Source organism: Peromyscus eremicus, chromosome 11, assembly GCF_949786415.1.
Source record: "Peromyscus eremicus chromosome 11, PerEre_H2_v1, whole genome shotgun sequence".
Taxonomy (NCBI): domain Eukaryota; kingdom Metazoa; phylum Chordata; class Mammalia; order Rodentia; family Cricetidae; genus Peromyscus; species Peromyscus eremicus.
In genome coordinates, this window is record NC_081427.1 from 47,801,818 (window position 1) to 47,816,525 (window position 14,708).

At 39.2% G+C, this 14,708-nt stretch overlaps 1 pseudogene; it reads left to right on the forward strand.

Moving 5' to 3' along the window:
- Positions 1-170: 170 nt before the first annotated feature.
- On the forward strand, positions 171-464 carry LOC131921912 (large ribosomal subunit protein eL37-like; annotated as a pseudogene).
- The last annotated feature ends 14,244 nt before the right edge of the window (positions 465-14,708 follow it).

Consider the following 14,708-nt stretch of genomic DNA (forward strand, 5'->3'; position numbering starts at 1 on the left):
TTGTGGAGGGAGTGGGGGGGTTGGGAAGGGGAGGCTGGGGACAAGAGGAGGGAAGAGGGGAATCTTTCATTGGTGTGTAAAATGAATAAAGAATTTTTCTTAATAAAAATAAATAAATAAAAACAAAAACTGGCTCTTCCGCTCTCTTTGGCCTCCGCGGCAGAAGCAAGATGACGAAAGGAACGTCATCCTTTAGAAAGCATTGCAATAAGATGCACATGCTTTGCCACAGCTGTGGCTCTAAGGCCTACCATATTCAGAAGTCGACCTGTGGCAAGTGTGGCTACCCGGCCAAGCACAAGAGAAAGTATAACTGGAGTGCCAAGGCTAAGAGACGTAACACTACCAGGACTGGGCGGATGAGGCACCTAAAAATTATCTATTGAAGATTCAGACATGGATTCCGGGAAGGGACAACACCGAAACCCAAGAGGGCAGCTGTTGCAGCATCCAGCTCATCTTGAGGAATTTCAGTCAGTCATAAAATAAATGTTCTGGTTTCAAAAGCAAAAAAAAAAAAAGAAAGAAAGAAAGAAAGAAAGAAAAAAGAAAAGCTGAATTGCAAAAAAAATGATAAATTAAGATAACTAAAGTTCTTCTTATATCTCTGTAATTAATCAGTGTATTAGCATTCATTCTTTGGTATAGACTGTTTAAATTAACATATATGTAATAATACAGAACTTCATTTAAATAATTTCTAGTATTTTACAATTTATTGCTAAATAAAAATACATCATTAGTCTGTGGTAGGTGTGGGATGGGGAAGGGTGAAGAAAATAATAAAATAACTGATGTTTTTATAGTAAAAGTTATAGTTGAACTTTTTCATTGGAACTGTGGGCTCCCCAGTAATGACATGGAGACTTATTATTAATTATGAAAACTTGGCCGATAGCTTAGGCTAGTTTCTAACTAGGTCTTATAATTTAAATTAACCCATTTCTATTAATTTACTTTCTTCCTCATGGCTTTATTAGCTCATCTCTGTAGTGCCCATCCTGCTTGTTCTATGTCTCCTGGCATCTTCTTCCTAGTGGACTATTTGCCCAGAAATCCTGCTCACCTATTGGCCATTCAGCTTTTTATTAAACCAATCAGAGTGACACATCTTCACAGAGTACAAAAAGATTATTCCATAATATTTTCCCCATTTTTGTCTTAATAAAAAGGAAAGGTTTTAACTTGAACATAATAAAACTATATACAATAAGAAGAATTATCAAGTATTATTTAAATAGAAAAGAAAGGTGTTAACCTTAACAAATGAAACTGTATACAATAAGAACAATTATCAAGTAAGAATTACATCCATAATGTCCAGTCCCTTTGTATTTGGCAAATTCAGAGAAAATACTCCATCATCTGTCTTATCTTGATGAATTTAAAGTTTTATACCTAAGCCATTTTCTATCACAACTTGTATTACCATCTTAAAACTATCTTTTCAGACCTCAAAATATTTTTTAGATAAGCAACTTAAGCTTTTATGTCTTTCAACCTTATACATTTTATATCTTTTATGTAAGTTTATTTTCTGAATTTGGTAACAAGGAAAACTGTAAAACTATAATTATTTAGTCTTTAATCTCCTTCAAAAACTCAAGAAGGATAAACTATTACTTGAGTAAACAGGAAGTGCAACACAAACTATAAAATTCCAAAACTATAAAAATGACAGAAATAGCTGGCTGCCTGGACAGTCACCCAAGCTTCTTCTGCTGTGTTGAGGCATTCATCTTCAGGCTACAGGCCTAGAATATCTGACAGACTTTTCTGTGAAGCAGAAATTTTAAAGAACTGTCCTACCTTGTCTTGGCAAAGTTCAGCAGATGCTTTCCTTTGTGTCAAATTTGGACATTATCCTGTCAGCAATGGAGGCAGGGGCAATTTCTTTGCCCAGTGGCTAAATTTTGCCACAAAGAAAGCAAACTCCATATGGAGGTTTTTCAATGCCTATCATTTTCTATGAAGTAGATTGGTGCTGCCAGGAGCAGACATGTCTCATTGTCATGAGAAGCCCTATGTTATTAAAACATTAAAATGCCATATTATGTTGATCTCTGAAGGGTCTGAAGATCACCTATCTATCTAAAATATATATTTAAAATCTTGAAAACATACCTGACTATAAGTTTGATTGTTTATAGATGACTAACTACTAACCTGTATTTCTTTATTATCTTAAGTATCTTTCAAGGACTAAAACTTTACATTTTTAAATTAGAAGTATAGGTACAGTATCTTAAACAAGAATAGAAACATATATGCAGTATAACAAAAATAACCTTAAACTGTATCTATATATAAAAATTCATACCAATGTAAAATATTTGAGACTAGTGGTTATTCAAAAGTAGACTCAACAATCCACCCTTTTATCTCATCATTTCTATATTACTAAAGCCCAAGTTGGAGAAAAAAATATTAAAGAATAAGTAATAAGTGTGCTAATTTGGGCTAACATGTGTATTGGCATCTAGAAATATAAAAGATTTTTGTAAAGAACAAAATATGTTTCATTCACATTGTTAAAAACTGCAAAACATGATGCATTAGCTTTATTTCTGTTACTGTGATAAAATATCTTGTCAAAAAGCAATTTAGGGGCTGGAGAAATTGTTTTAGAATATTATTTTAAGGTGTGTTACTTTTGTTTATGTTGCATTTGTTTGACTCTGTGAAGCTGTGTTACTGTGCCTGTCTAAAACACCTGATGGTCTAATAAAAAACTGAACGGCCAATAGTGAGGCAGGAGAGAAAAATAAGTGGAGCTGGCAAGCAGAGAGAATAAATAGAAGGAAAAATCTGGGAGAAAAGAGAAGAAGAAGGAGAGAGGAAGGAGGAGGACATCAGGGGCCAGCCGCCCAGCTATACAGCCAGACATGGAGAAAGAAAGAAATAATGAAAGATATAAAGAAGTAGAGAAAAGTAAATGCCCCAAAGTAAAAGCTAGATGGGATAATTTAAGTAAAGCTGGCTATCAACAAGCCAAGCTAAGGCCAGACATTTATAATTAAGAATAAGCCTCTGTGTGTGATTTATTTGGGAGCTGGGTGGTGGACCCCCAAAAGAGTTAAAACAATCAACAACAAAAGAGGGCTCAGAGGTTAAGAGTCCTGGCTGTTCTTCCAGAGGTCCTGAGTTCAATTCCCAGCAACCACATGGTGGCTCACAACCATCTGTAATGAGATCTGGTGCCCTCTTCTGGCCAGCAGGGATACATGCAGGCAGAACATTGCATACATAATAAATAAATATTGGGGGGGGAAGCAACTTAGGGGGGAAGAGCTTATTTTAGCTCCCAATTCCAGGTATAGAGCACCATTGCAGAGAAATCAAGGTGGCAGGAACTTAACAGCAGCCAGTCACATTACATCATATCCACTGTGGAGAACAGATAGAAATGAATGCATGCATGCCTACTACTCAGATTACCTTCTCTGCTCTGATATAGCCCAGGACCCAAAACCAAGGAATGGTGCCACCCTCTGTTGACTGGCTCTTCCCTTATCAATTATCATAATTGAGACAGTTTCCCACAGACATGCTCACAGAACAGCTCCATCAAGACACTTCCTCAATGAGATTCTAATCTCAAGTGATGCTAGACCACGTTGACAATTAAAGTCATCATCACACATGGCTGTAGTAAGAAAGCAAAGTAGAGTAAGGGGCTGGAAGGACCACTCAGCAGTTAAGAGAACTTCCTTCACGATCAGAAGGAGCAGGGTTTGGACACCAGCACTCATATAACAAATCAAGATTGTAACCCCAACTCTGTGAGTGATGGACACAGGAAGATGGGTGGGGCTTGGTGGCTTCCAGCCTAGCTGAGAAAATACAAGCTGTAGGCCTAGGGGAAACTGTGTCTCAAAGGAATAGGCAAATAATGAGAGGGGAGGATTCCTGATGCCCTTTTCTGGCTTTCCTTAACATACAAATGTGCACACACACACACACACACACACACACACACACACACACACATTCACTCTCCCACAAATAAATAAATACAGCATACATACATACATATACATACATATATACATAAATCCTTATTTAAAAACAGAGTAACTAGAAATCAGCATTATTATTGTTTTGAATTACAAAAATATACCCCCTTTTCCCTGTACCTGACACAAGCTGTTCCCACCAGACCTTTTTGGTTATCCAAAAATTATTTTGAATTGCATAATCTTCCCAGGACATATTGACTGCTCAAGAAGAGGTCACAGTCTCCCGCCATAATAACTGAGATTAAATTTCTTGCCAGTCTGATTGGTATTTAGCGTCAGATTTTATTTTGAATTTTTAGAATTATATTGTATGGTTATTGTGCATTTGTACATGACATGGGGGAACATGCATACCACAGCATGTATCTGGGATCACAGGACAGCCTTGTGCATTTGATTCTCTCCTTCTGCCTCCACATAGGTTCCAGGGATTGAATTCAGGTCTCCAGGCTTGACAACAAGAACTTTGACCCACTGACCCGTCTTGTTGGCTGTAATTTCATTTACATTTTAAGAAATGATTAACTTTATTTTCCTCCATCTGAATGTTGTAAGGTAAATTCATGTTAGTTATAATAATGTCATCATAACCTAGTTAAGTAATATATTACATGCTTAAATGTTTGTATTTCTACACGCATAAAAAAAACCTAAGCATTCCTAGATTTTTAACTATAAAATATGGAAGAAATCCTCAAAATCTGAAAAACATAGGAAATAAGTAAATAACAGAACTTTGGATTATTTTTATGGAAAGTTCTTCTTCCAAAAAATGTAAAACCTTATACATACATATATGTTAAACATTGTTTTCCTGCTTCAACTGGGTAGTCACCAAATGTGTTCCAGGCTTGAAAATTGCTCAGCTTATGCTTCCCTGGGTTACAGCATCCTAAGAACAAAATGGTGTTGCATGAATGGTAATTAAAAACCTTTCTTGCCTCAGCTCTGCCTGTTATTTCAGTACTTCAGTCACTTTCCTCATACCTAATTACTCATGTTTATTTATAGATGAATTCAGAGGGACGGCTGACTTTGGCAAACAAATAAACCTTTTTAGCCTCCATTAGTTCAGGGAGTTCTGCCTTCCCCGGACTCGTGGAGCTCCTTAAACCCACCAAGGCTATTACCATAGCCCCTTGATTCTATGGAAGACATGGTGTCACCTGCATGAAGAAGGTGCCATCCATGATTTCATCAGGACTGGGACAATTTACCAGTTTCACAGTTGGCTTGACATGCAAAACCTCCGTGGATATTTGAGTATTGGCAGTAGCCCTTGAGACTGCAACCACGGTTAAGAACATACATCCTTTTGAGGGGTACAGGAAGGAAGATTTCCCAGCATGCATGAGGAATCGGAGAAGACCAAGGGGTAGTCTGAACCCCAGAATACAGAAAGCTTGACCATTTCTCTCAACACTCATATTTTTAGACCAGCAGAAATCCTCTCCATTCAATTTTCAGACCCACAACCTGGAAGAAACATAGGCAGATATCTTTAACTAGATAGACCAGTTAAGACTAGTTTTTTTCCCTGGTCATAGATTGTATACCTTGGTAGGCTGGCTATAAATTTTATCCTCGTTAATTGGGTCCTGTGAGCTATACAATACAGCCAACTGACTGGATTTTTGACACTCCTTCTAAGCACAGAAACCTCAGTTACTAACCTATTCTAATAATCACTGCTCAATCCTCTCTCATATTAATTTAACGATGACTATGAATTAGGTATTGGTTTAAAGAGTAACTCATCCTTTTCCTTTCTCCCAGTTTTAATGTTTTTGTTCTTGGCATCTGGTAAAAAGAATATAAAGACATTGCTAGATCGAGGCAAATTCTGCCTAGAGGTTACTAAATAAATGAGGCTTCCGAGAGCGGTCATTTGGTTGTAATACAGTTAGCCTTTACCAGGAACCAATTTGTGAGAAAGATTTATTTAAGTCATGTGTATGAGTATTTTCCTGCATGTGTGTATATACACTCTGTGCTTGTCTAGTGCTCACCGAGGCCAGAGGAGACCATTGGATCCCCTGAAATTGGTGTTACAGACAGTAGTGAGATGCCACATGAGTCCCAGGAACTGAAGACAGGCCCTTTTGGAGAGCAGCCAGATCTCTTAGCTGTTGATGCATCGCCCCCACCACATCCCATGTTTTGTTTTATTTTATTCTTTTGTTTGTTTGATTTTGTATGGGCATGGAAGTGAATGTTCAACTTTGTGACCTGCTTAAAGAGATGAGGAAGTGTCTTGTCTCAGCCTAAGTCACAAGTGTTTGGTGGTGTGACATAGATGGGTTTGACACTCATTTTGTAGCACTTGACTGGTGGCAGCAGTAGTAGCTTCCTGAGAAAGTGTTGTATTTGTCTTCCTAGTCATTTAATGAGACTCTATTCTAGTCTGTGTAAGGGCATAAACCCTGAAACATCTTGACATGGTAATGCTTTGTCCCAAAGGGGAAATCCATAGACAACCTGTGTCCATTGGATCATGTGTCTCTTTAACTTTTTCCTGGATCAGGCCCTCTGTTGGGCACGGAATCTGACACTCCTTCCTACATTATGTAGGACTGTTAATTCTGAGCATGGTTGAGATGATACACTGTGTCTTCTTCAGGAAGGAAGCTTATTCTTAGGGTAAGGGCAAGTAACTGAAGTTCCAGAATCTCATCTCAGCAAGTCCATCTAGGGCAGCGGTTCTCAACCTCTGGGTCGCTTTTACAGGGGTCACCTAAGACCATTGGAAAACACAGATATTTACATTATGATTCATAATAGTAGTAAAACTACAGTTACGAAGTAGCAATGGAAATTTTACAGTTGGTGGTCACCACAACATGAAGAACTGTATTAAAGGTTCACAGCATTAGGAATCACTGGTCTAGAGCATCAGGACACTGAGGGAACTATTTTTACTTTTATTTTTTATTTTTTATTTTTATTTATTTATTTATTTATTTTTTTTGGTTTTTCGAGACAGGGTTTCTCTGTGTAGCTTTGCGCCTTTCCTGGAACTCACTTGGTAACCCAGGCTGGCCTCGAACTCACAGAGATCCGCCTGGCTCTGCCTCCCGAGTGCTGGGATTAAAGGCGTGCGCCACCACCGCCCGGCCTATTTTTACTTTTAATAAGAAGAATATAAGTATAAATTTTATATGTAATTTTATGGACATAAAATATATATTGAAAATTACTCCTAACGACATATTGCTATCCCCATAGATCAGTGTAGCACTTGACCCTCATTAGAGAATCTTCTTTTGCAGTAGATAGTAATTAACAGAGAGATCCACAACTGGACACAGTGCAAAGAGTGAAAGAGACTTTGGAACACTCAGTCCTAAATGGGATGTCTTTATCAAACCCCTCCCCTCAAAGATCAGGATCTTTGCAGAAGTTGAGGTGAAAGATCCTTGGAGCTCAAGGCAGTGGATGACTCCAAGGAAGTAGTACCTTCCAGACACAACAGGGCTGGTGCAATCTGTTCACAGAGACTGCAGCAGCACACCCAAGACCTGCACAGATTTAAACCAGACAAAATCCCAGTACCTGAGAAGGGGAAATGGACACAAAGTCCTGCCCCTAACCAAGAAGCTATTTGCAATTGATACCTGCTGGGAAAGGGACAATCCGTTTTCTCCAATGGAGTGTCACTGGCCATATCAACCACATGCCCAGGAAAGGTTGGCCAACACAAAAGAGATTCTGTTTTGTTATGTTGTTTTTGTTTTATGTGTGTGCTTTTGGTTTGTTTTTGGTATTTTTGTCTTATTGGTTTTCTTTATTTTGTTTTAATTTTTGTTTCTTTTCTTGTTTTTTCAGTTTTTTTTTTGTTTTTTTTTTTAAAGAAAGAGAGCATACCAAGTTGGTGAGCAGGGAGGTAGGGAGCATCATGAAGGAGTTGAGGAAGAGAAAGAATACGATCAAAATATGTTGTATGAAAAAAACTTACAAAAAAATCTCTATGCAATGTAAGCACATACATAGACATAAAATATATAGACATGAAATTTAAAGGCATAAAAAATGAATCTTCTTACAAATCATTGGAGGTGCCAAAGAGCAGAAAATGGAGTTAAAATGATGTATTCAGGCTAAAAACAAAAGTTCCATAGAGGGATCAGAACTTTACTCTTCCTATTACTAACTTTGGAACCTTATTGGTCTGTGAGCTTCACAAACTCTCTGTGCTTCAATTTACTTATCTTTGAGAAGGAAATGGCCAGTTCCTACCTCAAACAGCATTATAAAATTTAAGTAAGGTAATATGCGTGGAGTGCTCACGGCAGGCCCTGGCATGCTGAGTGACCCGTAGATGGCGATCATTAGCACCAGACTTGTCTGTGTGTGGTTTGAGTCAGAAGGATCAGAGAGCCGCTCCGCTTTCCTTTAATAACGAGGGAATATTGTAAGTCCCCACATGGGAAGATTAGTGGTTGATAATTTCTAAAACATGTGGCTGATTTCCCCGCAGCGTGTTCAAGGTTTGCAGGTTCCTTTTGCTATACCTGTGCGTATTATATTAGCAGCAGGGCTCTAGGGCTGGTAGCTGATGACTCCGTTGTGGTTGACTTCCACACGTCAGCTATAAAACTTAGTCACATGGCTGTAGCTTAATGTGTCATATATGAATGATTTCACTCTCTCTGTAGTCATTTGCAGTGGGACCTAAGCTCTTACTCTCTATACTGAAGCTCCCAAACCAGGCTTTAAAGAACAAGTGTTAATAGCTTCAGAGCAGTGCTCTCTGCTCCAACGTCTAAATAAGGTTACCACGCACTGGCCCACAAGGTGTAATGTTTCTCTTTTTTCTGCAGCTTGTCCATGGGTGAATGTCAGGTGGTACTGTACCTGTTAAAATCTTCCAGTTGTTTGAAATGATGGCTAGCGTCTACAGCCATACCACCCTGAATGTGCCCGATCTCGTCTGAAATGATGGGTAGCTTTGTTGTAATGTCTTATGGAATTTTCATGAACAATCCAAGCATAATTGTTAAGAATACATATATTAAAGTTCCTGTAAGTGGAATAAAAGTTTATGAGTGGACTTTTCAGCTACTTTTCTCTACGGCTTTTCATGTAAATTAGTCTTTTGGTTTCGAGACTTCTCTAAAGGAAATTGTCTCCTTATTCCCTCTTCGTAGCTAATGGGCTTTCACCAATATTGAATGCAAAGTTTATCCTAACGACAACATTGAGAAAGAACACTAATGTAACTACCGTTCTCAACCACAGCCCATATCTTCCCTCTTTTAGCCCCTCCTCAAAATCTGAAGGGGACTTTTTATTTTTATAGGTGGGGGATGAGATTGATTGACAAAAGGTTAAGTGTTTCATTAAAAAATTTTGGTCTATGGTATTTTTTTAGTTTAGGAAGCCGCTGCGTTCTTGGCCCATAGTGACAATGGACAGCAATAACTGTGGAGTTCTGTGTTTCTAAATAGCTGTTGGTTTTAGAAATTTCTGGATGCTCTTTACACACTGCCTTTGATTTCAATCCTTTATTTCTGTTAGTCAGGTGCACAGGGTCACCTTTCTTTTCACTTTGTCTTGTCCCCAAGCATTCCGATTTGGTGGCCATGTGTTTGGGAAAAGGCCTGGCGATCTTTTGGGCTCCACTGAGTGTGTATCCGCTTGCATCCCACAGTCTCCTCTCATCCTCTGTCCTGTAGTGCTGCTCTCCTCAGTTGACTTTGTTTTTACTCTCCCTGGAAATCCTGCCTTGAATGGTCTATCACTGTCTCCCTTCAAAATCCTTCCTCTTCCTCTCCTCAAATAATGATGGGGCTAAGTCATATCCAAAGCTCACACTCTACCAAGTATCTCCTCAGTACCTTACAGAAAACACCAAACAAAAATGCTATTTTAAGGCCGGGCAGTGGTGGCACATGCCTTTAATCCCAGAACTCGGGAGGCAGAGCCAGGCAGATCTCTGTGAGTTCAAGGCCAGCCTGGGCTACAGAGTGAGATCCAAGACAGGAACCAAAACTACATAGAGAAACCTTGTCTCATTTTAAAAAGGTGCACTTTTTTTTTTTTAAATTCTAGCATATAAGCTCCTCAAGAGCAGGGACAATACTTTCTGTATTCTAGTGTACTGTAAATGCTCAATAAATATTGATAAAGGGAAGAAAACACAAACACCTTCCAGTTGTAACAGAAAACCCAGGTTCAGAGAACCAGATTACAACTATAACAACAAGTTGGGTCGTACAGCGCAAACCTCAGGCTGATCCAGTGTTTGTTAGAAAATGACACATTTTCTTTTGCCTCTATCACTGTCGTATGCAGAGTTCTCTTCATGGCAAGGCAGAGTCCCATCAACTGTCTATATCCAGCAGAAGGAAGACAGCTTTTGTCCTAGTATATGAAGGAATAATTTGAAACTCGCTCCTAATCAAATGTTTATTCCTTGAGTCATTGACTAAAGCCAAAGGCCGTCTCTGACACTGATGGGTACCGGCTAGTTCTGAAGCTCAGAGTCTGCCTGGAGAAAATAATATATGGATAATGTCAGAGGAAGGAAAGGATAGACATAGGTAGAAGACAGTAAGTAGCACATACCATTTGTCACTATGAAAAACACCCGAGAAAAATGACCGAAGGGAAGAAAGATTTAATTTGCTTCATGGTTTCAGAGGCTTTACTCTTTGGCCAGCTTTTGGGTACAAGATAAAGTAGATAATCAAGGCAGGGAATGATACAATCTGTCCACTTCATGGCAACCAGAGATCAGAGAATAACAGAGGCACCAGGAGAAAGACAGCCTCCAAAGGCTTATTTCCTCCAGCTAGGCCCCACCTCTAAAAGCTTCCACTGCCTCCCATTATTTCCATAAAATCCTGACTCTTATCAGCAGCTGGATGGGGCAGAACTCTTATCATCCAATCGCTTCCCCAAATCCGTACCTCTGATATTGCTGTACCTCTGATATTGCTGTATCAAGAACCAACCACCTCCAGGATGGAGGAGGGAGGCTCTTAACAGACTAAGAAATAGTATGAGACTCAGCCAGGCAGTGGTGATGCATGCCTTTTATCCTAGCACTTAAGAGGCGGAGGCAGGCAGATGTCTGAGTTCAAGGCCAGCCTGGTCTGCAGAGTGAGTTCCAGGACGGCCAGGGCTGACAGAGAAAGCCTGTTTAGAAATAAAATAAAATAAAATAAAATAAAATAAAATAAAATAAAATAAAATAAAATAAAATAAAATAAAATAAAATAAAATAAAATGGGATTCAGAAAACTCAGAAAAAGTGACAAGATTTACAATGCCTATTCCTAAGGTTATGTGAGCAGGATAGACAATTTCCTGGAGAGCAGGAAGAAGACTCGGGTGGAGCTGCTTTTAAATTGTACCGATCTCCAGGGACACAGCAAGAGTTGTCATATCTGTTGTGTGTCATGCATGTTGGAGTGGCTTTTCTGACAATGCAGCTCCTCATGCAAGGAACTTGTCACTTGTGCTGATGTAAGAGACCCTAATACACTTGTTTTACCAAAATGCATTTGGGTGGTATTGTTTCTTTGATCTTTAATTTTTTTTAATTTGGCCATTTTTTTTCCTTTCTCACCCCCCCTATTAAAAATAGATTCTTTTCTCATATCATATATTCTCATCAATATATCCTGATTAGTTTTCCCTCCTTCTACCCACCCTAGTTCCTCTCACTTCCCCTCTTTGGCCTATTTTTAATGCCCTATCTGAGGCAAATAAACATTTGTTCGTGTCTTCCCAGGAAAAGTCACACAATAAATGTAAAATGAAGGGATGTATATTTTGAGGTTCTTTGATTCTGGGTCCATGTTTCTAAAGACTAAATGAGAGTTGTAATGTAGGCAAGAAAGAGAACTATCTAGTTGATGAGACACTCGCAACAATGTAGGAATGTCTGCCACTGTGACAGAACACCTAAGATAGTTTAGATAGAGGAAGTATTTGTTTTGCTCATGATTTCAGGAGAGTAAGTTTATGATTCTTGGCCCCAGACACTCGGGCAGGACATCATGGCAGTAGACACACCCGGCTGAGGAGGTTTCTTAACCTCATGCTACACAAGAAGCAGAGCAGAGGGAAGGGTCCTGAGCCACTCTAGTTTCTGAAGGTATCCTTCTAGTCTTCACTTCCTCCAGCGAGGTCCTGTCTCCTGAAGTTTCCATCTGGGGGACCAAATCATTGATAAACCTGCGGGAGAGATTTCATATTCAGATCATGCATTAACTCTCATGTATAGTGGTACTCTGAAGAACACAGTCCATTTTAAGGGACAAAGTGAGTTAACCCCATCAGTAATAAGGAGCCATTGATGTGCCGTCTACTACCTACATTGGTCTCACTTTTTTTTCTGTTTTAAGGCTCCTTTTGTCACAAACCAATAATTTACTTTGGTTTTCTTCATGTTTACTCATATGCGAGGGTTCTTAGTAATGTATAAGCCATACTTTCAGTACTCCCACAACTCCTACTTCCTCCTTGCTCCTGCGCATGTATCTTTCCAAATCCTACTCTGCCTGCCAATTACTCAGTTCTATTAGTTGCAGGAATCTTCTTAGGGAGAAAAGAAAATGTGGCTTGGCTTTGAAAAATGCATACAATTTGGAGAAAAAAAAATGTTGCAGAATTCCTTGGACAGAAAAGCAGATATGAAGTTATTTCTGGGGCAAGAAGAAGTCTGACTCACCAGTAGGGCACATTAAAGATGAACAAGAGAACAATAAAGCTGGGAATGTAGAGTTATACTGATGATCCACACCTTGGAAATAAGGACCTACTAAAGGTGTTAAGCAAAGTACTCATGAGTCCACTGTTTTTACAGGCAAGCTGACTTCATTGAACCCTGGTCTTCTTCAGCCTACTAGCCAGCTGGTTCTTAGATCTAGTCTCCTTCTGCTTGTTCTAGCAGGGATATCTTGGATAAACCTTGTTAGGCTAGAGTTAGCTGTCAGGAACATCTCTCACAGCTGCAGCATACTATTTCCTGTTGTCCTCGTGAGACAACACTGTCAGACTCAAAGTTCTTATCCTGAAATAGATATTTCTAATGTCTTCCTTTGCTATCTTAGAATAAAATTCATATGTGGTAATACTGTATCTACCTAAACATGTTGCAGATTGACTTGGGCCCACCTTTTACCCTCAGAAATGTATGTGTCAAAGTCCTAACCTCTGCTATCTCAGAATATTTTTGGAGATGGACCCTTAAAGAGGTCGTTCAGGTAAAATGAGGCCATTACGATGGACTTTAATCCAATGAAACAGGTGTCCTTATTTAAAATCGGAAATGTGGACACAGACATGTACAGTGAAGGGTTATCCCTGATACATGGTAGAGGATCACCCACAAACCAGGGAGCCAGACCTGGCACAGGTCTTCCCTCACAGCATACAGAGGAAGCAAGCCCGCTGACACCTTGATGTTCTACAATCATAGCAGAATAATCATTTGTTTAAGATACTGGATAAAGATACTGTACTTTATTATAGCAGACCTAGCAAATGAGGATGTTAATTATATATAATTATTTTATTGTAATGTAAGTATGAAATAAATGTCTTTTACAATAAAATGCACACTTTATATGAAAATGCCAAAGTACAGCTATACCAAAAGCTGTAATACTTTAGTACTCTGCTCACAACGGCTATAAGCCATGGTTGAGTGACAGTATGACCGCAGCCTGGCATGGTGGGCTGTACTGGCAAGGCAAACACAAAACTTGAGCGGTATTAATCCCGGCACATGATTTTCCTGAAAGAGTGAACAACTCTTGGCAAAGTCCCAAACCAAACAAATTTACCAAGGAGTCACATTCTTGGAAAATTCAAAAGTGTATTGTGCTTATTTGTAAAACAAGGCTGAGATCATTGTAAATGGGCTTTTCACCTAAATGGTGTCTTGTGGAACCTGCCAGGGTCACAGGCAGTTCTCATCTTCCTGTAGCTCTGCACAATGTGAAGCTGTCTTGCATCTCAGGCTCACTGAACTGGGTTCATTAGGATACATTGTAGTCATAACTCCCCAAACATCTTATTTCTAAAGTATTTTCTAATGGGGGAATACGCCTCTTATCTTATTCTCCTTAATAAGATTAAAGGGGGAAAATTATATAACTTATGACCTTGGATGCTTGGCCAGTCACAATGCACTTTCTGTCAGAATTTTCTTTCAGAGGAGCCTTAGGGCTGGCACTACAACACAGGCAATGTCAAGTTAATGACAGGTTGTTCTGTTGGTATTGTTAGTAATATTTGATACAGTGTGCTAGCCAGTGGTTCTCAACCTGTGGGTCACAACTCACAGGAGTCACCTAAGACCATCAGAAAACACAGATATTTACATTATGATTCATAACAGTAGAACAATTACAGTTATGAAGTAGCAATGAAAATAGTTTTATGCATGGGGTCACCACAACATGAGGAATTACATCAAAGGGCCTCAGCATTAGGAAGGTTGAGAACCACTGTGCTGGGCAAACACTCCACCACTGACTTATATCCCAGGCCTTAAAAACCATATTTCTTGTTTATTTATTCATTGTGTGTGTGTGCATATATGATAGGGGGTGATGGTGGGTGTGCCTGGGTCCATGTGCAAAGGCCATAGGACAACTTTGCCGAACCAGTTCTCTTCCACGTTTGCATTGAATGTAGGTCACTAAGCTTGTACAGCAAGCGCTTTTACCTGCT